General features: G+C 41.9%; 1 protein-coding gene and 1 non-coding gene across 4 annotated transcripts in view; one reads left to right on the top strand and one right to left on the bottom strand.

Annotated features, from left to right (window-relative positions):
* Positions 1-4,191, bottom strand: part of LOC124774986 (probable poly(ADP-ribose) glycohydrolase 2) — a 451,377-nt gene extending 447,186 nt beyond the window's left edge. For 2 of the 3 annotated variants that reach the window (XM_047249732.1, XM_047249730.1), the window contains exon 1: positions 4,103-4,165. The gene's annotated coding sequence lies outside the window, so the exon portion shown is untranslated. Of the gene's footprint in view, positions 1-4,102 lie in introns of all 3 variants that reach the window. The other variant, XM_047249731.1, reaches the window with a different exon arrangement.
* An 8,737-nt stretch (positions 4,192-12,928) lies between these two features.
* Trnas-gga lies at positions 12,929-13,012 on the top strand. The gene is given in 2 exon segments: positions 12,929-12,968; positions 12,978-13,012. It is a non-coding gene; the product is annotated as a tRNA-Ser (tRNA).
* Positions 13,013-16,452: the final 3,440 nt, after the last annotated feature.

Here is a 16,452-nt window from a genome sequence, read left to right as displayed (position 1 = left end):
GAATCAGGGATCGAGACGTGGCTACACGATCCGTTACAACCATACGGGTAAGATCCCTATCAACTCGACTGCTAGTGATACGAGGCCGTGGGGATCCAGCACGGCGTTCCGTACTACCTTCCTGAACCCACCGATTCCATTTTCTGCTAACAGTCATTGGATCTCGACCAACCCGAGCAGCAATGTCGCGATACGATAAACCGCAATCGCGATAGGCCACAATCCGACCTTTATCAAAGTCGGAAACGCGATGGTACGCATTTCTCCTCCTTACACGAGGCATCACAACAACGTTTCACCAGGCAACGCAGGTCAACCGCTGTTTGTGTACGAGAAATCGGTTGGAAACTTTCCTTATATCAGCACGTTGTAGGTGTCGCCACCGGCGCCAACCTTGCGTGAATGCTCTGAAAAGCTAATCACTTGCATATCACAGGATCTTCTTCCTGTCTGTTAAATTTCGCGTCTGTAGCGCGTCATCTTCGTAGCGTAGCAATTTTAATGGCCAGTAGTGTACATGCGGAAAACTTGTACCCATTTCACATATAGCGTGTTCACAATCTCTACATTGCTGACAATATTACACAACTTGAATTTTGTCTCAGCTTAAATCACAGTCGTCATTTGATTTGTACTATTCACTAATGAAGCCTGTTTACACGGAATGGTTCACACATGGCTCTGAGCACTATGGGACTCAACTGCTGAGGTCATTAGTCCCCTAGAACTTAGAACTAGTTAAACCTAACTAACCTAAGGACATCACAAACATCCATGCCCGAGGCAGGATTCGAACCTGCGACCGTAGCGGTCTTGCGGTTCCAGACTGCAGCGCCTTTAACCGCACGGCCACTTCGGCCGGCTACACGGAATGGAATCAACAAGACACTTAATAATCATCGATGGTTGTCGAAAAATCCACACGCTATTGTGGAAACCAATTTCCAATTTTGTTTTCCGACCAGTGTTTGATGCGGTTTGTTTTCGGATTAATGTTTGGTGCGACATGATCGGCAACATTTTCATAGATCCGGTCATTATAAAGGAGCGAATGTCGGGATAGAATTACTTAAATTTTTTTTAGAATTTCGTTTTTCGAACAGCTTGAGGAAGTTCCTTTGGCAACGTGGACTGCAGTGTACTACCAGGAGTGTACTTTTAGCAATGTTCTTCCTTCAATGTACTACCAAATGTGTGAGGGAACACCTCAACTACACTTACCTTTATTACTAGATTGGTCTTGGTGGTACAGTTAATGGGCCACTAAGATCGCCAGATCTTAAGCCAGACGATCTTTGTTCATGATGTTGGATGAACTCTGAGAGTAAAAAGGAAGGTTAATGCGAGAAATAAACTGCTCAGTCACATCATGGGCACTGCTTCTCTCATTACGGCAAGTGCAGAGGCACTCAGACCAGCAACACATGTTCTATCAAGGGTGCACAAATGTAGTGAAGTTGACGGTGGGATATTCGAACATTTATTGTAAGCTGTACAACAGCTGTAGTGTGTCATGTATGATAACGCTTAGACGTAAATGTGTTAGAAAAAAATAGACTGTGTAAAACGCATTTGTAATGTTTTCTGTTGTACACGCGCAAACCTGGCAATGTATTGAATAATACAGAAAATAAATAACGACTTCATGACAATGTCGGAAACAATTCGGAATAGGACATATGTCCATATGAAGTTTGTTTCTCAAATAATTGTTCCTGTCATAGCCTTGAATATTGGCCGTTCCTCCTGGGACACCCTGTTCAAATGGCTCTGAGCACTATGGGACTTAACTGCTGTGGTCATCAGTCCCCAAGAACTACTTAAACCTAAATAATCTAAGGACATCACACACATCCATGCCCGAGGCAGGATTCGAACCTGCGACCGTAGCGGTCGCGCGGCTCCAGACTGTAGCGCCTAGAACCGCTCGGCCACTTCGAGCGGCGCGACACCCTGTATAACACCAAATTAGAAAGGGAGATTCGACTTGTTATTTCACGGGAAGGGACAAATATGATCTCAACTTAATTTATCAGATATTCAAGCAGTTATATTTTTAAAGTTCTGTTCTTCTTAAGGAAATTTAGTAACAGATACTACATTTGTTAATCTCAGTAGCGCCTGTTCCTTTTTTTTTTTTTTTAAGAAAAAAGAAAGTGTCCTAAATTTAATGGCCTATGCTTCGGTCAGAGTTGTACGACGCTATGTTTACAGGACAAGAGATGAAAAAAGTTTGATGTTAAAATCTTGGCCAAAATCTTACATAATTTTGTTTGCGAAGAATTTCACTGCAAACAATGAAAGGTTGTATATCAGTGCATTACGCTTTTCCAGAACTCTGGAATAACCTTACGAAGAACATCGTTCCATAAATACGAAGAATAATAGAGACATACTTGCTTCAGTACCTCAATGGATAGAAAAAAGTTATAGGTAAATTCTCTCTCTTGTAGGTCCGATCACTTGTGGGAAATTTTAGTTCGGTTTATTGAAGTACCGGAAGGTTTAGTACTTAATGCGTATATGCGCTGCAATGCTACCCTCAGCCAGCCCATGTGTACACACTGAAAACAATGAAAACCGATCAAAAGACAACACAAAAATTATGAAACAAAAGAAGAATCACATGAGAGGCCAATTTTCGGTCCACAGAATTATTTGTTGAGGCCGACAGAGAAGAACTGAATGGAAAAAAAAATTGCTTTAGTGAAGGTGTGGTCTACGCGGACTTTTTTTTTTTTAATAGCTTTGAACTAGAGAAGCTATCTGGGATGCGGGGGCTCTTTGTAGCGAAGCGTCCTTGGCAATAAGTTTGCGGTTCCTGGCTTCAGTCCCAAATTTCGCTTGCGCGCCAACATAGGGATCACCTACTTTCTTCTGCTGGGTTCCTCAGCCAACAAAAATATGGCAAAGGATAAAAACCCATTTCTTCCGACACGCGTAAGCGCTGCGCTCACGTTACTCGCTTTGATTTCCTTCGTCTGCCTGACGGACCTGTCTGTTTATTCTAACAGAGATTGTGTCGCATATGTGTGCGAAGTGGTTCAGTCTGTTACAAAAGTGTCGAAGGTACGCGACTTCTGTATCACATGAAAATGCCCCCGAGTCCGAAACTAGCTAGCGGCAGAAACATGATTATATACACATATACAAATAGCTGAAAAGAGAGGAAGTGCTGTGATGTAATTAAAACTTTTTATAGGAGAAGATTCATCGATGGATGAAGTAATAGGCTAACTTATTTAGGAACAAAGCAATCTAGATGGAAGAAGCTTACTGCTGTAAAAAATTTGGAAATTTGTGGTAAGGACTGTGGGACCAAACTGCTGAGGTCATCGGTCCCTAGGCTTACGCACTACTTAATCTAACTTTAACTTACGCTAAGGACAACACACACACCCATTCTCGAAGGAGGACTCGAACCTCCGACAGGGGGTACTGTCATATCAAACAAAAAATTATCTTTTTCTCACTTTATATGCGTTGAAAATTAATAATTTATGAATAAGTAACAGTCACAATTTATTCAGTGGTCCACCGATGGTCTTCTACACAGATGCATAATAGTTATAGAGTCTGCAGTTGACGAACGAACCCCACACGCTGAACTTGTCCACATCCCCTTTCAGCAACAGATGGCCCGCGAGAATCATTACTAATATTTGAAATGAGCGGATCAAACAGAAGTATGACGCATAACCTTCGAGTGTTTACGGAACCCTCAGAGTAGACGCCGGCGCCCTAAGAAGTCCCGTGCCGCAGTTAGCGACCGACGCATTCAAATCCTTTGTTCTCTACTATTATTTAGAGGCAGGACGAAGTCCTAAACGGTTATTTCTCACCTTCCACGCCAGCATAAGCTGACAGACAGTTGCCCACCTGTACACAAATAACTGCCTTTTTCCAACGTTTGGACAGCGGCAATATACGACCGCTTTCTTATCTGTGGGTATTATATCTGAATTGTTGATGTATTCGGCGACAGTAAAAAACGCTAAAATACGCGCAAATTTTATTGTAACGATAGAGACCGGGTGTCACAATAGGCCGTATGGGACTGTGGCCTGTTTACGCGATATTAGGCACGCGGAGCGGCTCCTACCTGTTCGTATCCCGGACCGCAGCTCTCCGACTCTCCTGCAGACGTCGCGACGCGCTGCCGGCGACAGGCAAACTGAGCGCAGTCCCAAGATAGCGCAACAGCAGCAGTAGCAGCAGCCGACAGGAATAGCGAGCTGCGCGCGCACGCCGGGGCTGCCAACCCGCCGCCTCCAAAATACCGACGGCCGCCCTCCACTCTTCTTTGTGTCCGTCCGCAGCAAGCAGAGCTATTGTGCTCGACTCTGCCACTTAGCGTGCCTGTTATCTCTATCAGAGGTGTCATATTGTGTTATTACGGCTGGCGACTTGTCGCTATATCCGTCTATTTATTTCCAGATCTGTGTTGCTAAATGGCTGATCCGCGACATGGATTCAGATACAGGTTGCGTATCTAACGGTTTCAAGGGACAAAAGAAAATAATTCTTAATATTTCATACAGTTATTGACCGAATTTAAAAAAAAATTAAAATGCTGTCATAATCTACTCATTAAGAGCCTTAAACTAACTCTGGTATTACAGTTCAAAACTCTGCATGTTGCTCATATTACCCAGATTATATTCACGCAGTATTTGCGAAAAAGAGCACTTAGCGATTTTCAACGAAGTTTGAACATAAAGTTTTCTCTCTGACACCCCCTCTTTCTCTCTCACACACACACATACACACACACACACACACACACACACACACACAAAGTGATGAAAGGAAATTAATTTATCGCTTACTACATTTCCCCTGCTCATGCAGTAAACTACAGCATCAGACCAGACATTTCAGCTTACTACTTATTTACTATTATCTCTATTCGCAACACAGTTTGAAGACAGTATTCACACAGACCACGGAATGTATCTGCAAAGTTATATTATGTTACAGCGTGTAGTTCAGAAGATAAGGCGTTTTACACGTGGGAATTAGTTTCTTTAAAAAATCGGGGGTATGGGGGTTTGTTGCTACTATTACAATTTATCAACAGTTCCATACACAATGCACTCCAATCGAATAAGAGTTGCATTAAAAATGTTAACATCTATTAAGGCGTGAGGCCACAGCTGTCATATGTTGTTGTTGTTGTCGTTGTGGTCTTCAGTCCTGAGACTGGTTTGATGCAGCTCTCCTTGCTACTCTATCCTGTGCAAGCTTCTTCATCTCCCAGTACTTACTGCAACCTACATCCTTCTGAATCTTCTTAGTGTATTCATCTCTTGGTCTCCCTCTACGATTTTTACCCTCCACACTGCCCTCCAATACTAAATTAGTGATCCCTTGATGCCTCAGAACATGTCCTACCAACCGATCCCTTCTTCTTGTCAAGTTGTGCCACAAACTCCTCTTTTCCCAAATTCTATTCAATACCTCCTCATTAGTTATGTGATCTACCCATCTAATCTTCAGCATTCTTCTGTAGCACCACATTTCGAAAGCTTATATTCTTTTCTTGTCCAAACTATTTATCGTCCATGTTTCACTTCCATACATGGCTACACTCCATACAAATACTTTCAGAAACGACTTCCTGACACTTAAATCTATACTCGATGTTAACAAATTTCTCTTCTTAAGAAACGCTTTCCTTTCCATTCCCAGTCCATATTTTATATACTCTCTACTTCAACCATCATCAGTTATTTGCTCCCCAAATAGCAAATCTCCTTTACTACTTTAACTGTCTCATTTCCTAATCTAATTCCCTCAGCATCACCCGACTTTATTCACTATATTCCATTATCCTCGTTTTGCTTTTGATGTTCATCTTATATCCTCCTTTCAAGACACTGTCCATTCCATTCAACTGCTCTTCCAGGTCCTTTGCTGTCTCTGACAGAATTACAATGTTTCTTCTCCATGGATTTTAATACCTACTCCGAATTTTTCTTTTGTTTCCTTTACTGCTTGCTCAATATACATATTGAATAACATCGGGGAGAGGCTACAACCCTGCCTCACTCCCTTCCCAACCACTGCTTCCTTTTCATGCCCCTCCACTCTTGTAATAGCCCTCTGGTTTCTGTACAAATTGGAAATAGCCTTTCGCTCCCTGTATTTTACCCCTGCCACCTTCAGAATTTGAAAGAGAGTATTCCAGTCAACATTGTCAAAAGCTTTCTCAAAGTCTACAAGTGCTAGAAACGTAGGTATGCCTTTCCTTACTCTTTCTTCTAAGCTAAGTCGTAAGGTCAGTATTGCCTCACGTGTTCCAATATTTCTACGAAATCCAAACTAATCTTCCCCGAGGTCTTGTACTACCAGCTTTCCATTCGTCTGTAAAGAATTCGTGTTAGTATTTTGCATCTGTGACTTATGAAACTGATAGTTCGGTAATTTTCACATCTGTCAACACCTGCTTTCTTTGGGATTGGAATTATTATATTCTTCTTGAAGTCTGAAGGTATTTCGCCTGTCTCATACATCTTGCTCACCAGAATGGTAGAGTTTTGTCAGGACTGGCTCTCCCAAGACTGTCAGTAGTTCTAATGGAATGTTGTCTACTCGCGGGGCCTTGTTTCGACTTAGGTCTTTCAGTGATCTGTCAAACTCTTCACGCAGTATCGTATCTCCCATTTCATCTCCATCTACATCCTCTTCCATTTCCATAATATTGTCCTCAAATACGTCGCCCCTGTATAGACCCTCTATAAACTCCTTCCACCTTTCTACTTTCCCTTCTTTCCCTTCGAACTGGGTTTCCATCTGAGATCTTGATATTCATACAAGTGGTTCTCTTTTCTCCAAAGGTCTCTTTAATTTTCCTGTCATATAGCAGATTTTTCTTCTTCTCAGGAAACGATCTATATAAATGCTCAAAGATACCAAAAGAGGTTTCATGCAACATCTCATAAAGAAGTAGTTCACTTACAGCATTTTTATGTATGAACCCCACAGAGCTGCTTACATCTTTGTTGTTCAGGTAGTTCTGACAATACGTCTCCGTCTAGCAAACTCCAGAATTTTAAATGATGGTGTTCTGTCACAACTAGTTTCTGAACAACAAAGATTTTAACCGGTTTGCTGTTCGTCTACATAATGTCATTTATAAAAGTTGTCGAACACAACTTAAACGAAGAAATTATCTAAAATACGATGGAAAAAACTTACAGGTGCGTGTTTTTCCAGTATTACGATCGGTGAAAATGCCTCCTCCTGCCACAACGTAGTGTTGGTATCTCTGAAGTATTACTTTCTTTATTCTAGTATATTTAGAAAAAACTTTTGACATTGTTAACTGTTTTATACTATTTAGGATTCTGAAGTTTTAAAGAATAAAATACAGGGTGTGAAACCGTATCTACGATATATATAGAAACTAGACAGCAGTCATAAAATAAAGAAAACGAAGAATATTAGGATCCAACGTGCCAATGAGATCGCCGGTCTTCGGAATACGAATCCAGTTTGTTACACACTGTGCCAGATCGCTTAGCTTCAGCTGGAAGAGAGTGAAGGACAAGAACGGGAGGCAGCGAGTGGGACGGGGTTGTAGCCTTAAACACCTCGTTAATCAAGGTTTACGAGGAGCACGCTGTAAATCAAACCATTGGAACATTTGGAAGGTAATTAAGCTCCAGCGAGAGTCAATAAAATTTTTAATGTTTGACAGTGATACTCTAATTCTGTTAAAACGGCAAAGGACTTGGAAGATCACTTGAACGGATTGGGAAGTGTATTGAATACGGACTGTAACAAGGAGCTCCGTAAAAGAGAAACATGGGTAACGGAGAGTATCCAAATCAAGTCAAGTTACGTCGAGAAACTGGATTAGGAAATGAGGCACTAAAAATAGTGAACAATTTTTGGTATTTGACCAGCAAAATTACTGGCAACCATATAACTAAAGATACATAAATTAATACGAATTTTTCACTCTGTAACACAGTGTGCGCTGTTATGAAACTTTCTGGCAGATTAAAACTGTGTGCTGGATCAGACTCGAACCCGGGACCTTTGGCTTTCACGGAAAAGGTCCTGGATTCGAGTCTTGGTCCGGCATGTACTTTTAATCCGCCACTAAGTTTCATATAAAATGCAGACTGGCTATAGGGAAGAAAGCTTTCTTGAAAAACAGAAATTTATCAACATACAACATAAGTGTTTTAGGTAGTATCTTACGGAAGACTTTGTCTGAAATGTGTGAAGTGTAGCCTTCTGTGAAAATGAAACGTGGATGATAAACAGTAGACACAAGAAGAGAATAGATGCTTTTGAAATGTAATGCTACAGAAGAATGCCGCACATTAGATGTGGGGATCGGATCTGCATCAAAGCCGTCTTCAGACTGAAGACTACATCTGGTAGTCGCTGCGAATTAGCGTAAACTGAACATAAATTCGACCTAAGGACTGTTTTGGATATCATGACTTTTTGAACGGTTCTTCCACGTGTGTTTCGTTCTAGTGGATTAACTGGAATACTGTGACTTCGTAGAATCAGTTTTGACGGTTAATGAGCAACAAAAATTCATCAGAAGTTAATGGGAGGACATTGCGAACGTACTCCACGATTTTCATGATTTTTTTTTTAAAAAAAAGGGACCTGAACGGAACCTGTTCATCTTTCAGATGTACACGTGGACGACATGATAGAAGTATAGCCACAAATCAAAACTCCTAGGAAATGCACAGTATGACACTGACTAATTGGTAAAAGTGTCTGAAACTTCTGACGCCAATCGCATTTCAGAAGAAAAGGTTACGGTATATTTTACATGAGCAGTTAACTGCTAGAAAACATAGAGTAAGGTAGGCTCTACATTAACAGAATTGTAACCAAAAGCAGCCGTGAAAGTGAATTCTTCAGTAACTTTTGGATTATTTTAAGAGTCTTATTGGTTTTTAGCGTCGATATTCGCCTCGCCGTGAATAAGACGTGTGTCCTCACTTCACAGCGAAAACTAAACTACGTTCAAAGCTGTACTTAGATTTTGATGGCCGTGGATAAGTGTAGGCAATCATTTGTTTATTTTGGATACTTGTTTGTTACCTTTCAAGAGTTATACAGGGCGTAAAAAAAATTACGTACACATATTTGTAGAATTTTTAGAGGAGCTACAGAGAAACACTTACGTTGTGTAGCACCCATGTCAAGATGAACTGTTTCTGCACTAACGGTCCTCCAAGAGTTTGACGCCAAGTTGTTTCGACCGCTTCGTATGCAACATGTTGACGTTAGAATCTGACTTACAACACATTTAGATATTACGGCTAGGAAAGGTAAGTTTTCATTACTGCTATCATTGTCGAAGCCCTGGAGAAACATTTAGACTGTTATTATCTACCTTGTGTTAACAAGGAAGTTTCTGCTGATATTTAACAGTTCTTGATAGTTGATTACGCTATAACCGAATTAGCTGACATGTATCTCATCTATGGGGAAGCACGATGCAATAGTCGAGCAGCAAGGCCCCCGTATGCAGAAAGATTTCCGGGGAGGAGGTTGGCAAATAATGTCACTTTCAAAGTATTGATAACCGTCTTCGTCAGGCAGGATGCCTTAGACTAGACCGACGGGAAACTTGTAGACCTCGCAGTGTTTGAACTGTCCAGTTTGAGGAAGCTCGGGTCCAGCAAATTATTGCAGACAGCCACAGCACGATCCATCGGAAAGGAACTAGATATCTCCAGTGCCAACGTGTGGAATGTCCTGCACGAAACGGACTTGTATCCTATTTAACATCAGATGGTACGAGACCTATCAGCTGATCACTTTCCCCAGCGTGTGAAATTCTGCCAATGGTAACTACATTACATTGTAAGCATGCCTCAGTTCTAAACGTGCATTCTGTTTACTGACGAGGCTGTCATCACAAGAGAAGGAATATTCAGCAGCCACAATAGCCATATCTGGGATTTGGAAAATCTTAAGGGAGATTTACCATAAATGTATGAACTGGTATTGCACGCGATCATTTGACGGGGCGGTGTCTTCTATGTAACATGCTTGTGGTGGAAATTAGTGCATCTTTTTCCGTGAAGAACTAAAGGCAATGTTTGAAAATTCCCCGCTGTCAGTCAGGGAACGATTATGGTTCCAGCGTGACGTGGCCCCACCTCGTATTGCGTTTGGTGTACGAGACATCGACAGACACTCCAGAAGAGCTGGCGGACCGTTTGGCTGAAGCTGCAGGCACTATTCGTGAAACACCAGCTCGTGGATGGCAGCTGCGCATTGATGTAAACGGACGACATTGTCGCAACATCTCTATAACAATATTCATTAAAAGGCAGTTTAAACGCCGTGTCTGAAGTCAGGAATACTGTTACACAAATTTTTCGAAAACATTTTAAATGAACAAACAGAGTTTAACAGCCAGAGTTTTACGACAAATTTCAGAAGTCTTTTTTTTTTCTCTAAAGTAGCAATTGTCTTATAGTTACAATAGTAAATTTCATAACATGAGGTCACATCTCACATTGCACAAAAAACTACTTTAAAAGTTACATCTATGTATACATAATAATGTAACACCTTTGCATCATTTTATAAGTAACAACACCTGAGTATATGTAACATCTGCGCATTTGGAAATTTTTTGACTTGTATGAATTTAGTTTACAAATGTGCTGTGAGATGGAAACTGTGTATGCAAGTGCTTTCAGAAAGTAAGGTCCGATAGGTTACAAGATGGATACCACAGTGAAAATTCCCTGAAGTTTTGCGCGGATATGTTGGGTAGTGACACTAGCATGCCTGTCAATCGCATCATGTCGCTCTTTTCAGTTCTGAGCACACAGTGGGCACGAAAGGACGCCTAGAACAACAGTAGCTCAAGCCAAATATGGGTGCCCACTGAGAGATTACGCCTGATTTCACGCAACCCCACAGAACGTACCATTCATGCATTTCCTTCTCCATGACAAGTCTCGCCCTCACACCCGAGGGGCAATGAAGACGCCCCTGCAGCGTTTTCAATACTAAGTGTTTGATCACCCTCTTACAGCCAAGATTGGGTTCACTCTGATGTTCTTCTGTGCTCACATGAGACGCTGCCAATGAAGACAACATGTTGGCACGGACAATGAACTGCAGACCAGCGTAGAGAAATGGCGGAAAAAACAGGCGGCTGCCTTCTATGACGAGCGTGTTGGAAAGTTGGTACAACGCTAGTATAAATGCCTGTGTCGGATCCGCGACTATGTTGACAAGTAGATGGATGATGTAGCAAACTGTTGCAAATAAAACTCTTTTGATTTTCACAGTAGTTTCCATTTCGCGACCGGTCTGACATAGCTTTCCGAATAGCCCTCATATGTATATGAATGTGTCTACTTGTACTGTACTAAAAACTTTGTAACCCTTACTGTAATATTTTTAGTTTCGTCTTTGTTTTTTAAAAATTATAGTCACAACGCTCCACCTTGTAATATACCTATGTACTCTCAACAGGATCTGTATTAACCCAATTCGAGAAATGGTGTAGACTGATCGAGCACCCGAAGATGACCCCCAGGGCTCGAAATACACCGTGCATTGAAATAAAAATAAATGATTTGTAACTGAAGGCGACTAGTTTTCTATTTCATGTAAAAAATACAGTCGCGCAACGCTGGCAGCAGTGGCTAAAATTAAATTTTAATGTGTTCTGAAATGTAGTCAATGTTTTTGCATACTATTCCTCTGAAGCAAAGTATTTTACATCTGTGAAAAATGCTGGAGAAAATATAACTGCTGTGAAACCCATCCCCTGTCTGTCTGTGCCAACGTTATTTTGTTGAGTGCCAAACTCAATGCATTTCTCGCCAAATCTTTGCAGAAACTATTAACTTGTTGCTTGTTTGATCATTTACAAAAGCTTCAACTACTGGAAATCGTATACCGTTATTATGTCGTTGATTATATTTATTCGCCACAACTCTCAGTTGCACACAAATATTTCTCGACTTTAGTTACATTGTTACATTTATTTGCACATTTTGACCTTGCATTCCGATACATATTACGTTGTTTCCGTCGTTGAACACGTTCAAATACACGGCGTGGTAGATGTTACGGACGGTGATGAGTCTGAGACACTAGCGTTTGTATGAAACCATCGTCAAATTATAAAGCATAATAAATGTGTCTATTTCATCAGTGAGAATTTTTAAGTTGAGTATCAGTAGTTACCTAATAAATTTGGTACTGACAGGAATACTTCAATATTGCATCCGAAATACTAACACGCAGTATTTGGGGAAGGGAGGTGAAAGGGAAACCAATTCGTGTCCTTTTGAGTCAACGGCTCTGCGGAAAGAGTAGTGTGCTAGCGCGAATACACGCACTTCGTATACCATCACAGGAGTCAATATCAGCTTGTATGGGAATTTAGACGGGGAATGATCGGTCTCCTGGAAACAGTCTTCTTATGCCGCAGCAGTTCAGGTCGCACACATGTCCCTGATTTGTGAACCGTCTACGTGTGTAGGAGTCATTTCATACTAGAGTGGAAGCGTGTGTTTCCGCTGCCGGTCGATCATTTTGAACAAAAACTTTGATTGGTTCAAATTCAAATGGTTCTGAGCACTATGGGACTTAACATCTGAGGTCATCAGTCTCCTAGAACTTAGAACTACTTAAACCTAACTAACCTAAGGGCATCACACATATCCATGCCCGAGGCAGGATTCGAACCTGCGACCATAGCGGTCGCGCGATTCCAGACTGTAGTGCCTAGAACCGCTTGGCCACTTCAGCCGGCTATTGGGATATCTTGCAGTATACACCATACGAGAACGAACTGCATACTTTCTACACTCTCCATGATCGTGTCGGCTTTTTCTGCGTTGGTAAATCCCATCGTGCACTCACGACCTACGTCTTGGACTGTTACACAATGAATGACTAGCAGCCGGCCCGAGTGGCCGAGCGGTTCTAGGCGCTACAGTCTGGAACCGCGTGACCGCTGCGGTTGCAGGTTCGAATCCTGCCTCGGGCATGGATGTGTGTGACGTCCTTAGGTTAGTTAGGTTTAAGTAGTTCTAAGTTCTAGGGGACTGGTGGCCTCAGAAGTTAAGTCCCATAGTGCTCAGAGCCATTTGAACCATTTGAATGACTAGCGAGTGGCAATGTACTCAAGTAACACACAAGCACATTGTAAGCAAACATAACAACATCGTACCTAGCAACTACGCACGTTGAATGGCACAAACAACTGTCGGTGCGGAAACTTCTCAAAATACGGTACCTCATAAAGACTCTCACTAAAATCCTTCAACAAAAACCACTGACATTCTAACTTACCCTAATGTTAGTTTGTTAATGTCAATAGGCTTTGTTCCGTTTTAAAAAGTGTATCTTTGCACAAAAAATACGCTTTCGAAGTATTATATTGGATTATTTGCTAATAATACGAGCCCTTGCCAACCAATCCATTCTGTGAAAACCGCACACATCAATGGCACTTTCCATTTCCGCAATATTTGCGGTGCAACTTTTATGTGATTCGCCTGTACAGAATCAGTCTAATAGGGTCTATCCACACTACAGCGATCTTAATGGGTATACTTCAGTGCTAATTGACTATCCTTTTCCCCGTTAAAGCATCGAATTAAATACTGCTATTTATCAAAACTTGTACGGAGGGACTGGGCTTACATTCGGGAGGACAGCTGTTCTACGGCCCAAATCCCAGACCGGCCATCTACTTGTAGTTTTCCTATGATTTCTCTAAACAGCTTATGTCGAACTTGTGCTCCGCCTCTAATGACCTAGTCGTCGAACGGTCGTTAAACCTGCACCATACTTATCCCGTCTCTTTCGACACTCATCGGCGCCTGCTGATTAGGCATCGAGAGACACGTCTGTGTTGCGGGTCGCATATATTCGAACAACTACAAGTCCTCAATGAAAAGCCTTCTTTTGAACATATACGCACAATTCGAGCTATATTGTAACATCACATTCTCAAAAGATATATCAAAACACAAAAACGAAAGAAAAATGCTATGAGTTTATTCGTAGGGTCTTGTGTCTTGTGTGCTCTAAAACGAAATTTAAATCTCGCGAAAAATTTCGGACTGAGAGAAGAAAGTTACGAGATTAGTCGCCCAAAGTTATCATAACATCGTAGTTGTAATAATTAGGAAATCGGTACAAGTTTTAGAGTAACTGAAAATTGAAAAATCTGTTTAAACCTTGAAGAAAACGAGTCGAACTCTCACACTGAAGCAAATGATTCTTCATCGATCCACGCTAGAGCGAATAAAACAGTACACATTCAAATAAAAAGCATAGAGCCCACCTAATGTCTGACATTTAGTTTATTTTTGAATATGGCAGGAATTCCGAAGATGGACGTAAAGTGTGAACAGTGATAGGATTGAAATTTAGATACAAGTTTACTGTATTAATTGACTGTGCCTTTATTAATCGCCTATGAAAGTCTTGCCAAATCACTGGGAGGGTAGCTCATTGATTAATGGAGTTTACTGGACTCGTAGATCCTCCTCTAATCTCGTCGACGAGACGACAAACCCTTCCTCCCTATTTTTCTTATATGACCATACAGATGATCTGATTTTAGAATATCAATGTTTCCTTAGTAGTTTTAGAAGAATACTGGCTTGGTTCCTTCAGCAAAACTACAATCGAATTCTTAACATATTCGTGTCAATACAGTTAGTGCTGTCTCTAGTTACCTCGATACAACTGATATATGGTACGTTGACTTCCTGTTCCCCAATTATAGCGACGAACAGTTCAATGAGTTCACACAAGAATACGTTCCTTTTTCCCGCCGCCTATCATCCATCAACTGACTGACAGAACGATCTTTTACTACGTCATCCATCCATTCTGTAATTAATTATTAGTATCCAATTAATAATAGAAGTTTCAGTGTCTCCACTATATGTTTTGAATATCGTTTCTCGCGAAGTAGTGGTGTTTCTGAAAGGCTTAATTATTTAACACTGTTAATCGACACGTATTATAAAATAAAATGTCGTGCCGCGTTTTTCTGTCTGTGTGCGAAGGTCAGTATCAGAAACTACCGTAGTGATTTTCATACGGTTTTCATTAATAGACTTTCTCACGATGAAGGTTAACGTATACAATTTATTACCGCTGCGCAAGTCGTCCGGCAGCAGATACTTAGTGCTACCTGTGCGAAGCAGGGGTGGGTAGCTAGAATGCAGTAGAGTGGTGGTCTTCAGTCTGAAGACTGGTCTATCCTACACAAGAGTTTTCTTCTGTGCACAACAATTGCAACTCTTGAACTTGCTTACTGTACTCAAGCCTTAATCTCCCTCTACAATTCCCACCCCCTCCCTTTCCCCCACATATATTCACCTACGCCGTAATCAAGTTGTCCTTTACTTGATGCTTCAGCGTGTGTCCTATAAACCGACCCCTTCTTTTACACTACTGGCCATTAAAATTGCTACACCAAGAAGAACTGCAGATGATAAACGGGTGCCGGCCGAAGTGGCCGCGCGGTTCTGGCGCTGCAGTCTGGAACCGCGAGACCGCTACGGTCGCAGGTTCGAATCCTGCCTCGGGCATGGATGTGTGTGGTGTCCTTAGGTTAGTTAGGTTTAACTAGTTCTAAGTTCTAGGGGACTAATGACCTCAGCAGTTGAGTCCCATAGTGCTCAGAGCCATTTTTTTGATAAACGGGTATTCATTGGACAAATATATTATAGTGGAACTGACATGTGATTACATTTCCAAGCAATTTGGGTGCATAGATCCTGAGAAATCAGTACCCAGAACAACCACCTCTGGCCGTAATAACGGCCTTGATACGCCTGGGTATTGAGTCGAACAGAGCATGGATGACGTGCACAGGTACAGCTGCCCATGCAGCTTCAACACCATACCACAGTTCATCAAGAGTAGTGACTGGCGTGTTGTGACGAGCCAGTTGCTCGGAGACCATTGACCAGACGTTTCCAATTGGTGAGAGATCTGGAGAATGTGCTGGCCAGGGCAGCAGTCGAACATATTCTGTATCCAGAAAGGCCCGTACAGGACCTGCAACATGCGGTCGTGCATTATACTGCTGAAATGTAAGGTTTCGCAGGGATCGAACGAAGGGTAAAGCCACCGGTCGTCACACATCTGAAATGTAAGGTCCATTGTTCAAAGTGCCGTCAATGCGAACAAGAGGTGACCGAGACGTGTAACCACTGGCACCCCATACCATCAAGCCGGGTGATACGCCGGTATGGCGATGACGAATACACGCTTCCAATGTGCGTTCACCAATGTGCCAAACACGGATGCGACCATCATGATGCTGTAAACAGAACCTGGATTCATCCGAACAAATGACGTTTTGCCATTCGTGCACCCAGGCTAGTCGTTGAGTACACCATCGCAGGCGCTCCTGTCTGTGATGCAGCGTCAAGGGTAACCGCAGCCAGGTCTCCGAGC

Source organism: Schistocerca piceifrons, chromosome 2, assembly GCF_021461385.2.
Source record: "Schistocerca piceifrons isolate TAMUIC-IGC-003096 chromosome 2, iqSchPice1.1, whole genome shotgun sequence".
Lineage (NCBI taxonomy): Eukaryota > Metazoa > Arthropoda > Insecta > Orthoptera > Acrididae > Schistocerca > Schistocerca piceifrons.
Note: the sequence above shows the minus strand (reverse complement) of the source record. Positions and strands in the feature narration are given on the sequence as shown.